Consider the following 12248-nt stretch of genomic DNA (forward strand, 5'->3'; position numbering starts at 1 on the left):
AGCGGTCAGGAAGCTGCGGTCGCCTAGCCCTCGTGTGCCGATGAGCCTGTGGTGACCACGCTGCCACCCTGAGCCGGGGTCCATGTCATTCTGCCTTCTGGCTGTGCTGCAGGGCTAGCAGGGCGTTGGAGTGCCCTCTCCTCGGGTCCCCGGCGACAGCAGTGTCTGTTGACGCTGAATAAGGGGGAAAAAACCAGAGCGACTTCTCTGTGGCATCCCAGGGTGGGATGCAGGGACGCTCACCCTAGCAAAGGGGGTGACCTGGCTTTGGCTCCCGCGGGGTGCTGGCCGCCAGGTGACTGAGGAAAGTCACGCTGCAGTGACCTGACCTGCAAGGCCCGGGATGGCTGCGCCCGGAGAGGGAGAGCAGGCAGCTGACTGCACATCACCTGCCCGCAGGAAACGGAGAGTCAGCTGGAGCCTCGGTATGTCGCAGCGCCAGTCGACACCGGCAGGTGCCTTGGGCTCTGCTGCTCAGAGGCGTAACCGGCAGCACTCCGTGTGTTTGGATGACTGTTGGGAAGAGGGTGGTGATCACATCGGCTTCTGCTTCACACAAGAGGCCTTGGGAAGCAGCGCTGATGGCTCCTGGCAAGGTGCAGGGCCGGCATGCAACCCACATGCTTCATTTCACCCAACAAATGGCACGCAAATCAGCCAGGGCTTTCATTATTTACCAGCCCCTTATTAAAAAAAAAAAAAAAAAAAAAAAAGATACTGGGTCCAGCTACCCAAAACTTCTAAAAAAATTAGAGACCGGGAAACAATAGTATGACTGGGCCTTTGCAAAGCCCTCCAAGAACATGTCGCCAGCGTTTGGGATGGACTGAGCAAGGGCGTCTCGAGGCGTCCCTCCGGCCCCAGCTGTCTGCTCTGGTTTCCCTGCGGGTCCCTGGGGCCACCTTGCTGCATCCTGAGCAGATGTTGGTCCCGCCATCCCTGGCATGAGTTTTTCCCCAAGCCTGGGGAGCACTGGCCCAGTCATTACGCCCGGTGATGCCAGGGTCACACGGGCAACTGCTGAGCACCAGGGAGAAGCATTTCACAACCGTGGCCCTGTATGTCCTGGGGGTATGGGTCAACAGCAGGCTGGAGTCCTCGAAGCTCCCAGGTGCCTGCAGGCCACAATCCATTTGAGCCGTGTGGCTTGCTGCCATTTCGTGAGTTGTGTGCTCGTCAGCTGGGGCTGGGAAGAGCAGTTAATGAAGAAGTACCTGTGCGATGTACAGAGACAGTCCCTAAACACACGCTCTGCGCAAAACAATAGAGAACTGGAAAATGGAATGAGCAGAAGCTACTCTTTCTCCTTCCCCAGAAGGACACCCTGTCCCACACACCCCCATTCCACCGCGAGCCCTCAGGGTGCCAACTCCAGGGGCCTGGGATGTGCCCAGAAACCCTGACGCCCACCCAGTCCCAGCAAAGCGGACTGGGAGGTGCCACCAATAACGCACGTCTCCAGTGTCCGGGTGTCTGTCATGCTTCAGCTCCTCAGGCTGCTACCTCCACGCTGCCTGTTTGCCTGGGAGCTCCTGCCTGAAGCTGGTTTTCTGTACCCTAGATCAAGAAAAGGCAGCACATGCTGTTTTACATCATTAAAAAAATCCTCATTGCTCTCCTTGTGAGCAGCTCTGGCTCCTGAAGTGGTGGCACTGGGGACAGGAGGTGTGCCCGTGGGTGTCGGCTCTTCTCAAAATTCTCTAAACCGGGCAAAACTAACAGTCCCTAAGAAATCTCAGTGGAATCTTGATGGGGTTTAGTGGCCAGAGGAAGATCCATCAGTAATGGGCCCAACATGGTCTCTCCCATGGCCCCGCTCCCCCTGAGATTCCCAAGACCCGCGGCCCAGGTGGGCTCCAGCCCAGGTCCACGGGGCTCCCCATCAGTGTCCCCTCCCTCTTCCCTTCTCCTTTCCGCTGGCATTGAAGGGACGCTGGCAGGGAAACCCAACCGCGCTTGGCCAGACACACCACAGGTGACGGGTTCAGCTCAGTCCCTGCAGGAGCCAGGACAGTGTGGACATGGTGTGGCTCAGGTGCTGGTTAAAGTGGAGTTGTTACAACTGTTGGTCACTTGCTGCCTGATGGCCGGGACCCCACTGCTCCCAACACGGGGCTTTGCAGCTTCGTCCTGCCCTTGCTCCACTGCCAGCATCACCTCCCAGCCCCCGGTGGGCACAGACACCTTCTTCCACCACCCAGCCCACGCTGGAGAAGAGCTGTGGGGCTCCTCAGGCTCTGTGAGGGGCTGGGCACTAGGGAACCCGAGATTGTTTTAAGGCTGGGGACAGATCGTCCCCTGGGGACACCTCGTACGCCCGTGGGATGAGGGTGGTGATGTGCTCTGCAGTGGGCAGGAGCTGCTGGGGCTGGACAAGAAATGCCAGCCTGAGCGCAGCGTGGAGGGGACGCGTGCCGATCACACCTACAGGACAACCACAGCCCTCCAGCCCCAAGAAACCTCTTTGCGCCACCAATAGAGGTGCCACAGCCCGCGTGGCACCCAAGGGTGCAGGGGAGACAGGGTGCCCTGGCTCGCCAGCTTTCCCCAGCTGCTCTGGCCAAGGAGCGGGCAGCAGGCAGGCTTCACGCCAGCCTTTCGTCCTGCAGGAACTGCCCGTCACCTGAGGTGGGGATGGTCCATCACATGAAGAGCTGCAGCCCCAGGCCTGGGATTTGCCGGAGGCTCTGAGCACGGCTTTCCAGCAGCAAGGGAGCATGGAGGAGTTTACCTAGAGCAAATAACCATGAGAGCACTCTGAGAATGACCACAGCCAGGAGGTGACCTCACTTGAAAGACATCTGGGTGTTATATTTACACTTCTCTGACAAAAAGACCTGTTTCCCCACAATGAACACGGTACGGATGTTTTGCATTTGTTACCAAAAAAAATGGACTTGTTTCTATGTTTAGAATTTGGGTCATCAGCAGCTTTCTGCCAGGAGACACCAAAACATCTTTTGAAACCAGGGTTGCAAACTGGCTTTTGGCCAGGGGCAGCGGTGTCCCGTTGGGAAGGCTGCCCAGGGACGCAGATAACTTTGGGGGAGTCACCAGGGGAGAAGCTGGCCACCTTCCGCGGCAGCACCCGGCCGGGGTGGGGTGTCCCTCCCAGCTGGGGACGCCGCAGAGAGCCCATTGCCGCGAGCAGCCCCGCGTGACCCGAGCCCAGGAGCTCTCTGACTCAGTGTGCCCTCTGACTGACACCTCCTTGTTTTCTACAACCTCCTCGCTTGGCTTTGGGACAGAAGGAAATAAGCAGCTGGTGAGATGAGCCCAGTAATTTGACCCAGGGCGATTTTAGGGGTGTGTGTCTCAGCGTGGAGTAACCTTGCCGGCCTGGGTGCGGGCAGCCAGGGCCACTGGGCAGCGGAGCGAGGGGCTGGCGAGGGACCTGGCACAGCAGCTCCCCGGCAGCCCCTGCCACTGCCACCTCCCCGGCAGCCTCAGCACCTCTGGCCAGAGCCCGGTGGAGGGAGCAGGCAGTTTCACGGGCAGCGGGAGCAGGCAAAGGTTTGCCCTCTCCCTGTCCGCCCTGCAGAACAAGGGAGGAGGGAACCCAGCCGCTGCCCCACGAACAGCCGCCGGCCGTGGGTCGTCTCATCCTTAGTGGCATCTCAGCGAGGGGGTCTCCTTCAAACGTGACTGATGCCAGCTTCCACCTTCACCACGGCGCTGAGAGAAGGAGCCTGCCCACCCTGCCACCCTGTGCCCCTCTGCTGGGGGGGGGATGGATGGTCCTCCCTCCTCCCTCATCAGTTCAGTCTTTGCATACGCCCCGGAGCTCGCCCTTCCCTGTGTGGGCTCCGCGTGTGGCTTCCAGCAGCAGCAGTTACCTCCCAGGCCCCCGGCCTCACCCCCGAAAGGCCTCATGCCACAAGCCATAGGGGCGGTGTGATCTCCACAGGGGTGGGATGTGCTCCACAGGGGTCGTGTGTTCTCCACGGGGAGGGATGATCTCCATAGGGGTGGGATGTGCGCCATAGGGGTCGTGTGTTCTCCATGGGGAGGGATGTTCTCCATAGGGGTGGGATGTGCTCCATAGGGGTCGTGTGTTCTCCATGGGGAGGGATGTTCTCCATAGGGGTGGGATGTGCTCCATAGGGGCGGTGTGATCTCCATAGGGGTGGGATGTGCTCCAGAGGGGTCGTGTGTTCTCCACGGGGAGGGATGTTCTCCATAGGGGTGGGATGTGCTCCATAGGGGTCGTGTGTTCTCCATGGGGAGGGATGTTCTCCATAGGGGTGGGATGTGCTCCATAGGGGCGGTGTGGTCTCCATAGGGGCGGTGTGGTCTCCATGGGGGGGGTGTTCTCCATAGAGGGGAGTGTGTGCTCCGTGGGGTGAGCGTGCACTTCATGGTGCAGAGGTGAGGAATGGACCCCAGCTCAAGTCTTGCTCTTCCTATGGTCCTTGCTGACTCCAAACAGTCTGGACAAGGACCCTGGAGGCCCTTGGGTGCCTCAGGACTATAAAGTCCCCCCAGACATTTGACACCCCCTGAGTAGCTTCGGCGATCACGGGGGCTTGCAGCTTTTATAAATTGGGGCAGTTTGATTTTTCAGGGGTTAGATCACACATCTCTGGCTCTTCTGCCTGCACCCTGGGTTGGAAGTGACCCCCTCCAGACAGGTGTCATGAGGTGGCCAGTGCTCTGCCGAGTGATGCTTTACTCAAGATTGCTCCCTGGTTGCCCTCAAGTCCTCGAGCTCAGCCATGTGTCCCAAAAGGAGTATGAGCATTTGAATCAGTGTTCAGGGACCCTTTAAGGTCAGGGTTAAATCCTGCCTAAGCTGACCCCAGGCCAGTGGAAGATCAAGCCTGGCCATGCCTCGGTGACCGGAGGTGCTGCAGCCCGCCAGGTCAGGACAGGGCACACCGGGATGCTGCTGGGGCGCTGTGCACGTCCAGGCGGGGTGAATCTAGCAACCTGCAAGCTGTCAGCTCTTGCACGAGAGGGTTTCTGTCTCTTTTTGACTCCTGCCACAGATTCGTCTTGTGCAAGACGGGGTCTTGGCTGTCAGTCCTGCCGGAGAACAGCACGGAGCCCTGGGGACCCATCCAGGCAGGGGAAGCTCAGCCATCCCACGGCAAGGGTGAAGAATGCTGCTTGGGCTGCAGCCAAATAAACGGGCAAGCCCTCGATTGTCCGGCCCCACGGTTCAGTATGGATTTGATTATTACTTGCCTGGTCAAGCTGGAGCCCTGGAAGCGCACACACTTCAATGAGAACGCGGCGGGGCTGAGGCAGGCGGCCCTGGTGATCACGGAGGACGTAGCACGACAGCAGCACCCTCGCAGGCTTCCCCCCCCATGGTGGGCACCGGCAGCACGCTGGCCTTTAATCGGGATCAGCTTCATCTGCTCGCAGTTCCATTTATTGGCATCAATTTATTTTAACTCGCTCCCTGGGACAAGACACTTTCTATGCTCAAATTCCTGCCAGAACAATTAAAAGCAAATAAAATGAAGCCTGGGTGTTCCATTTCAGGGGATGGGAAAATCATAGGGGGGAAGAAAATCACTCATCCGTGGGTGCCCGGCCTTGCTTGCTTGGCTAAGGTCTTTTGAAGAGTGGCCAGAGCAGTGTCTCCTAGCCAGACCGGTTCTCCTGCACTTTGCTGGTGCCATCCAGACATGTCCCTTCCTTTTGGTCCCTCTACCTGACGATACAGGGTCACACCACACCTTCCCCAGCAGCGGGATACCGCTGCTGGCTGCCACCATTGTGGCAGAGTAACACGGTGACACGGTGACACGGTCCAGTTCTGGCGCAAAGACAAAACTGCTCCCTGAGGCTTTCCTCCAGGTGCCCATGCTCCCACCCAAACTGCACAGCCGAATCCTCAATCACGGGCATCCCCATCCCAGAAGGTCAGAGTAAAGTGGGGAAAAGTGAACCCATCACTCCTCTTCGGAGGAGTTTTCTGCCCTGCAGTTTGGTTTTGTCCTGATTTTGGAGAGAAAGGGCTCCCCAGAGCACCCCTGGCGGGAGCAGCTTCGGGACGGCCACGCAGCACTCAGCTGCCCTGGCCAGGTCACCAGCACCAACTCACCTCTACTTTCTCTCTCCTCGTTAATGAGTTTTCCGCAATCTAAGGAGTTTGTGATGCAGTAGGATCCCTGGGACAAGGACGGGTTTATCCACCACTTGTTGGAGGACCTGTTCCAGGTAGTGTCTCAGCTGTGTTGATGGCTGTCCTTGTGGTGAGTTACACTCTACGGTGTCTTTAGACTACGAGGTGCCGGCCGGGAGAGATGGCAGCTCCCACAACACTGTCTCAGCCCCCCGACTCCCTGTCCCCTGGGGTTAGGGGGCAGCCAGGCAGGGACCCGCTCTCTGCAGCTGCCCTGGGGTGACAAGAGACACCCTGGCCCGGCTCTCCCTGGGACACAGGGACTGGCTGCCTGCAGTTTTTCCCAAGTGCTTCCAATGAGCGGCTCCATGATCCTGCTCCCATCCACCCACCCCCACCCCCCACCCCGGATCCCCCTGCCCATTCGGCACTTTGGCTCGGAGTCTCTCCCTGGAGAGTCCCTTGCTCTCGGGTCCCTGTAGAGCAGCTCTTTATCTCCTTCTTGAAGCAAGATTGTAAAGCCAGGTGTGGAAAATGGAGAGGAGGGAGCTGATGGAGAGCCTGGAGCAAGTTCCCCAATTTGCGCGTTGCATTTCTCCGAGGGAGGGCTTTTCCTCCTTGTCCAGCTCCTGTGGCTGCGGTAAAGGCGATGGTAGCACTGAGCAAAGTCTTGGGAGTCTTATGGCACAGACACCAACAGAAGCCGTGTGATACCAGGCCAGGAGATCTCCCCCGCCTTGCTGCTCACAGAGAAATGGGGCATCCACGAGTTCTCTGGGCAACCTGTTCCAGTGCCTCACCACCCTCACAAGAAAGAATTTCTTCCTCATATCTAATCTAAATCTCCCCTTTTTCAGTTTAAAACCATTCCCCCTCATCCTCTCATTGCACTCCCTGATGAATAGTCCCTCCCCATCTTTCCTGTAGGCCCCCTTTAGGGACTGGAAGGCTGCTATAAGGTCCTGCAAGGTGCACGGAGTCGGACTCAACGACCCTTTGGGTCCCTTCCGACTTGACATATTCTATGATTCTATGATTCTTCTTTTCCAACCATTCCCTTCCTCGTTCCCTTGCTCTGTGCTGCATGATCTAAACGCCCTGGCTCCAGGGGCATCCAACTGGAGACCCCTGAAATTCTTTGCGAGTCTGAATAAACCAGTGTAGCACCCATCACACACAACTTTTAACGGCACCTGACAGTGACTGCGATGGGAAACCAGGGGGTACGCACTGGGGTGAGGAGGAAGGACAGGTCATTTACGCGGGTATTTAAAAGATGTGGAGATGTGGCATTTCGGGACACGGTTTAGCGGTGAATTTGGCAGTGTTAGGTTTATGGTTGGACTGGATGATCTTAGAGGTCTTTTCAATGATTCAATCTATGATTCTATGAAATGGGGCGGCTCCGAGGAGCATGAGCTGGGTGCTGCAGGTGCCCAGCGCTGCCCCCCACTTTTCACAAGGCCGGGAGTGAAACCCAAGAGAGCTCCCGATAAGGGAGGGCGGCTATAAATGTCCTGCCCTGGGCAGGTTTCGCTATGTCGAGGGGAGGAAGGGAACACTAAAGTCTTCTCTTAATCCGCGGTCTGGTTTTGCGCTGAGTGGATAGGAACAGATCCCCTGCTGTCACACCCAGGGCGCCTCCCCCGAGGTCTGATGTCTGTGCAGACGCCCGGGTGCGCACATCCCCGCGCACGCCATGCCCCGGCCCCGTCCTCCCCACACCCCAATGACCTGAAAAATACAACACGGCCGAGGTTAAAATTAGCTTTGGGCTATTTTCAGCCCGGCCAGCAACACTCCCTGGCGGCAACGCCAGCGGCAAAGCCGAAGCCCCAGCCCGGAGAAGGAACCCAGCTCCCATGGGGGAGCAGTGTGAGATTTGGGACCACAGCTCCGGACAGCCGGGCATGGGATGGGCATTTGGAGAGAGGGGCTGCGAACCCAGCTGCGAACGTCCAGGCTTCATTTTCTGTGCTCCTGGGGTCATTCGGAGTTTCTGGGCTGAGCTATGGCCACGTGCATGGGAACAGGAGCCATGGCCACGTGTGCACGACCACGGCGCACAGCCATCATGGGAAAGCTTCCCACCCCGCCGCTGTGCGCCTGGGGCCTGACACGAGATGAGTTGACAGGCATCGGGCTGTGCTGCCCGCAGGTCCCAGATGAATTGGGACAAGTGAAGAACGTTCAGGGCCAGCAGAAGGGCCGAGCCCTGGTCTCATCCTGGCTGTGGTTGTGGCTCTGGTTCTCCTCTTGCTGCACCTCTCCCGCGGTCAGGCTGCGCCCAGGCACCAAATCACCACCCCCTCGCAGCCCAGCTGCCTTCGGCGCGGCCGGCAGCGAGCCCCTCCGCACGGGGCTGCGCTTCATGAGCAACATGACTCCTAAAATCCTGAGGACAAGCCACCTCCGCTTGCCCGCAGTCACTGATGGGCAGCGTTAATGGCCACGCTTGCTCCAGGTGCTGCCAAGCATCTGGTCGTGCTGGCAGGGCACCCTCCGGCAGCCCAGCACCGGGGCCAGGAGGGGGGTCCTGCCGCGGTTGGGTGCTGGGTGAGCTCTGCCGGTGCTGGTGGGGTGCTGCAGGCTGGGACCGAGGTCACCCCCAAGCCAGGCGAGAGTCAGCAGCTCTGCCCTTCTGTGAGCAGCCGGCCGCAGCGGGTGCGGGCTGGGCTGGCGATAAACACCGCAGAGCTGGGTGACAGAGGACTGAAAGCCTTCAACGACTCCGTGGCATTTCGAAAATCCTCCTCCAGACGACTGACGCAAGGCAGAGTCTCGCTGTGTGTACCTTGGCACCTCACTGAAGGACCGTGTCACCCTCCCCGGGAGCCGGGAGAGGAGGTAGGATGGCAGTGACATTGGAGATGGGACTCCAAATTTGAGGAGAGGAGAGGACAAGGGGAAAGTTTTTCCTTTGCTCTTTGGGACCATCCCAAGACCTTTGACACATACAGGGCTTTTAAAAGACATGCAATCCCTGGTCACCCTGTGCCTGGGTGACACCTCTGGGTTGCACCGTCTGGGTTCTGGTCGCAGAGTAAGCGCAGAGCACGGTGGGAGACACAGCAATACGCGGCTCTGCGGCGTTCGCCCTTCCCGCACCAGGCACGGTGGTGGGACTGGTCCGGTTTGTCTTGCAGAAGCGCTGCAATGGCTGCGCCCAACCCCACATCGAAGCGTGGTGGCTTTGTTCCCCGGGATCTCGGGAGCCGTAGCTGCTTTTTCAAACCTCAGAGAGCTCTGACATAACGGGGAGAGCACAGCAGGCGCTCGAGGGGGTGGAGCTGCCCCGGCACTTGGGCTGAGACGCTGCTCTGGCCCATCACGGGAGCAGCCAAGGGACCCCGCGGCACCGGCACGGGCTGCTGGGGACACGTGTGCCTGTCAGTTTGCTCCTCGGACGGTGGCCTGCCCAGGCATGGTGCTTTCCAAGGAGCTGACCTTAAAAAGAGCAAAACACAGGCTGCTTTGAAGGTTTCTGCTCTCAGGCGTTTCCATTGGGTCTTGGCAGGCGCCCTGGTCCCGCCGGCCAAGCTCTCCCACCGGGAGGGTGGCTCTCACGGAGCCCAGCCACAGTAGCCTTATAAGGACCCGTCACCGAAACCGCTCTCGGACCCTCTGCTCTCTCCGTGATGCGCACAGAGATGAAACCTTCGAAACCCACCCAAGGCAGAAGATGCCCCCGGCACCTTTTCGCACATGAAGCCCAAGTTTCCATTCATCCGGAGGTCTCGTTGGAAGGAGGGAGAGGTGGCAAAGGCCTTTTACGGTTTCCAGGACTTGCTGCTCCATGCAAATGTTTAAAAAATTAATTTTCTCGCCTTTTTTTGAACATTAATAAAGAAGCCCAAAAGTCCATTTGCTTGCCTTCTCCTCAAACCCCTTCCAAACCTTTGAGTACCTGAGGAGCCCGAAAATGGAAAGGCATTGAACCTGTGATACAGCAGAGCGCAAGAGCAAAAAACGGGCCCTAAGTCAGCACATGGCCCAAAAATAGAACAAGAGGGTTATCTGAAAAATGCACTAAATATAGACAAAAAAGTTTTGGCTCCCGGCTGCAGCGCTGGCTGGCCCGGCGCATAGCTAAGTGTCACTTGCAGACAGACAGGCTTTTTAAAGGTCCGCGTCCGTCCCAGCTGATGTGCTCAGAGCGGGTTCATGTCGTACCTCGGTCGGACACAAGCCCAGGTCGCTCTGCCACAGCTCTCAGGGCACTCCGAAAGCGGGCAACCAAAATGCTGCCAGAGCAAGCATCCCGCCGGCGGAGGAGAGGCAGCGAGCCCGGGGTCTGCGCAGCCCCGGTCACAGGGAAACACGTCCCCTGCGCCAGAGATTTCCATAGCAGATCCGCGCTCGCCTTTTGAAGGCGTAGGCGCTTGGTCGTCCTGCCGGCAGTGACATCAGCCGGCCACCAGATTGCCCAAATGAGCCTGAACTTCAGAAATGGCTTTGCCGTTGGTTTAAGCCAGAGGGGAAGGTGCGGGCAGGGGCTGCTGCCGCCTGAGGCAGGTTATTCAGCTCCGCTTACGGCAGAGTGGGAAGCCGTCCAGTTTTCCGGCATTTTACAGCCCTGTGAAGGCCTAACCCTGCCCTCTGCCCTGCACGGCGTGGAACGGCAACCTGCTGCAGGAGCTCTGGGGGCAGGGGCTCCCGGCAGCCCTGAGCCCGGCAGCTGGGTCAGTCGCGGCGGCGCCGCTGCCTTGGGCACTTTGCAGTTGAGTTGCCCCCAGTGGGTCTCTGCTTGCCCAGGTTGGGGCTTTAAAGCCAGGTCTGGGGGGCGGTTTTTTCCCGCAGCCTGTCGGAGCCCCGCCAACATCTTGGCCTGACAAATACGCCGCTTCCCCATCTCCTGACCCACTGAGGTGCAGGAGTGACCAAGCCATTTGGGCACATCAGTTGCCGAGGAGGGCGAGCACGGCCGGGGGGAGCAGAGGTGAACACCGGCGGGCAGAAGGAGGGGAGAAAGGGAATTTCGCCCATGCAGGCGGTCCCCAGACACCAGAGGACTTCTCTCCCGGGAGAAGATCTCCAGAGCTCTGGGTGGGCACCAAAGTAGATCCAGCAGCTCTGCGTGTCTCTGACATTCAGTGATTTTTGGTCACGAGTTCCTGGGATTAATTCCCTGAGCGTGAGGACCGAGACAACGGCAGAAGGAAGCTCATAAAAGGTGTCTGATAAGGACAAACCTTGTGATCTTTTTGAAATGAGATAGGAAAGTCTCCTTGAAAAAGGTCCAAGATCCTTTGAAGTCCTTACGGCTCATTAACTGCAGCCTGAGCGAGCCCCGGCAGCCCGGCATCTTCCTCCGCCGGTGCCGGCAGCAGATCCAAGCTGCCAAGAAACAGCCTCACCTGCGGCAGCGGGGTCTCTTTGGGGAACAGAGTCACGCCTGGAGCACGAGGCTGGCTTCATCAGCTGATGTTTGCAGGTGCACTTTATTCATGGATTTTTAGGTAAATGGACGCTTTGCCAGGCACGTCTGACGCAGCCGGCTCAGCACACGGGGCACGGGAAGAGGCGCCGCTCCCCACGGCATTCCCCTCGGGAGATAAGGTGCTTCCCCGGCATTTCTGCTCCCAACTCGCATCAGCCCTTCCTGACCTCCAGCCCCAGCAGCCTGGTTTCGGCTACCGAGGAAGCCGGTTTTGCAACATCAGAAACGCAAACACGCCTCCAAGATCTGTGACCGGACCTTCCCCGATGCCTCGGACCTTCTTAATGACTTCTTTCATAAACATTGTGTCGTGGTATGGCAGAGATAAGCTCTCACAAACAGTGCCAGGCGTTGCCATCCTCGCCTCTCCTTTGCGGGACCGTGACACCCCATCATTATAGCTGAGAGCAGGAAGGGGCCGGAGAGGCGAGGTCGGCGCAGGGAATTGCCCGCGGGTGTGCGGGGCAGGATGCTGGCCGGTGGCTGGGGGGAACCCACAGCGTGAGGAGGAACGGGACGGGGAACCGCTGCAACGCGAGTCGGTAACCCAGGGGTTCACGGTCCCTCTGAGCTTTGTCCCTTCCTCCCCCGGGAGCGGGATCACCTGCTGCTGGAAGTGCCGTTGGAGATGGATCAAGAAGGTAACGGCACTTTGTGGGATTCAGGGGCAGAGCTGGCAGTGCTTCAGTGGGCAGGGATGGCTCTGCCCGCTCTGCCTGCCAGCAGTGACCT

The sequence above is a fragment of the Chroicocephalus ridibundus genome, chromosome 12, assembly GCF_963924245.1.
Source record: "Chroicocephalus ridibundus chromosome 12, bChrRid1.1, whole genome shotgun sequence".
Lineage (NCBI taxonomy): Eukaryota > Metazoa > Chordata > Aves > Charadriiformes > Laridae > Chroicocephalus > Chroicocephalus ridibundus.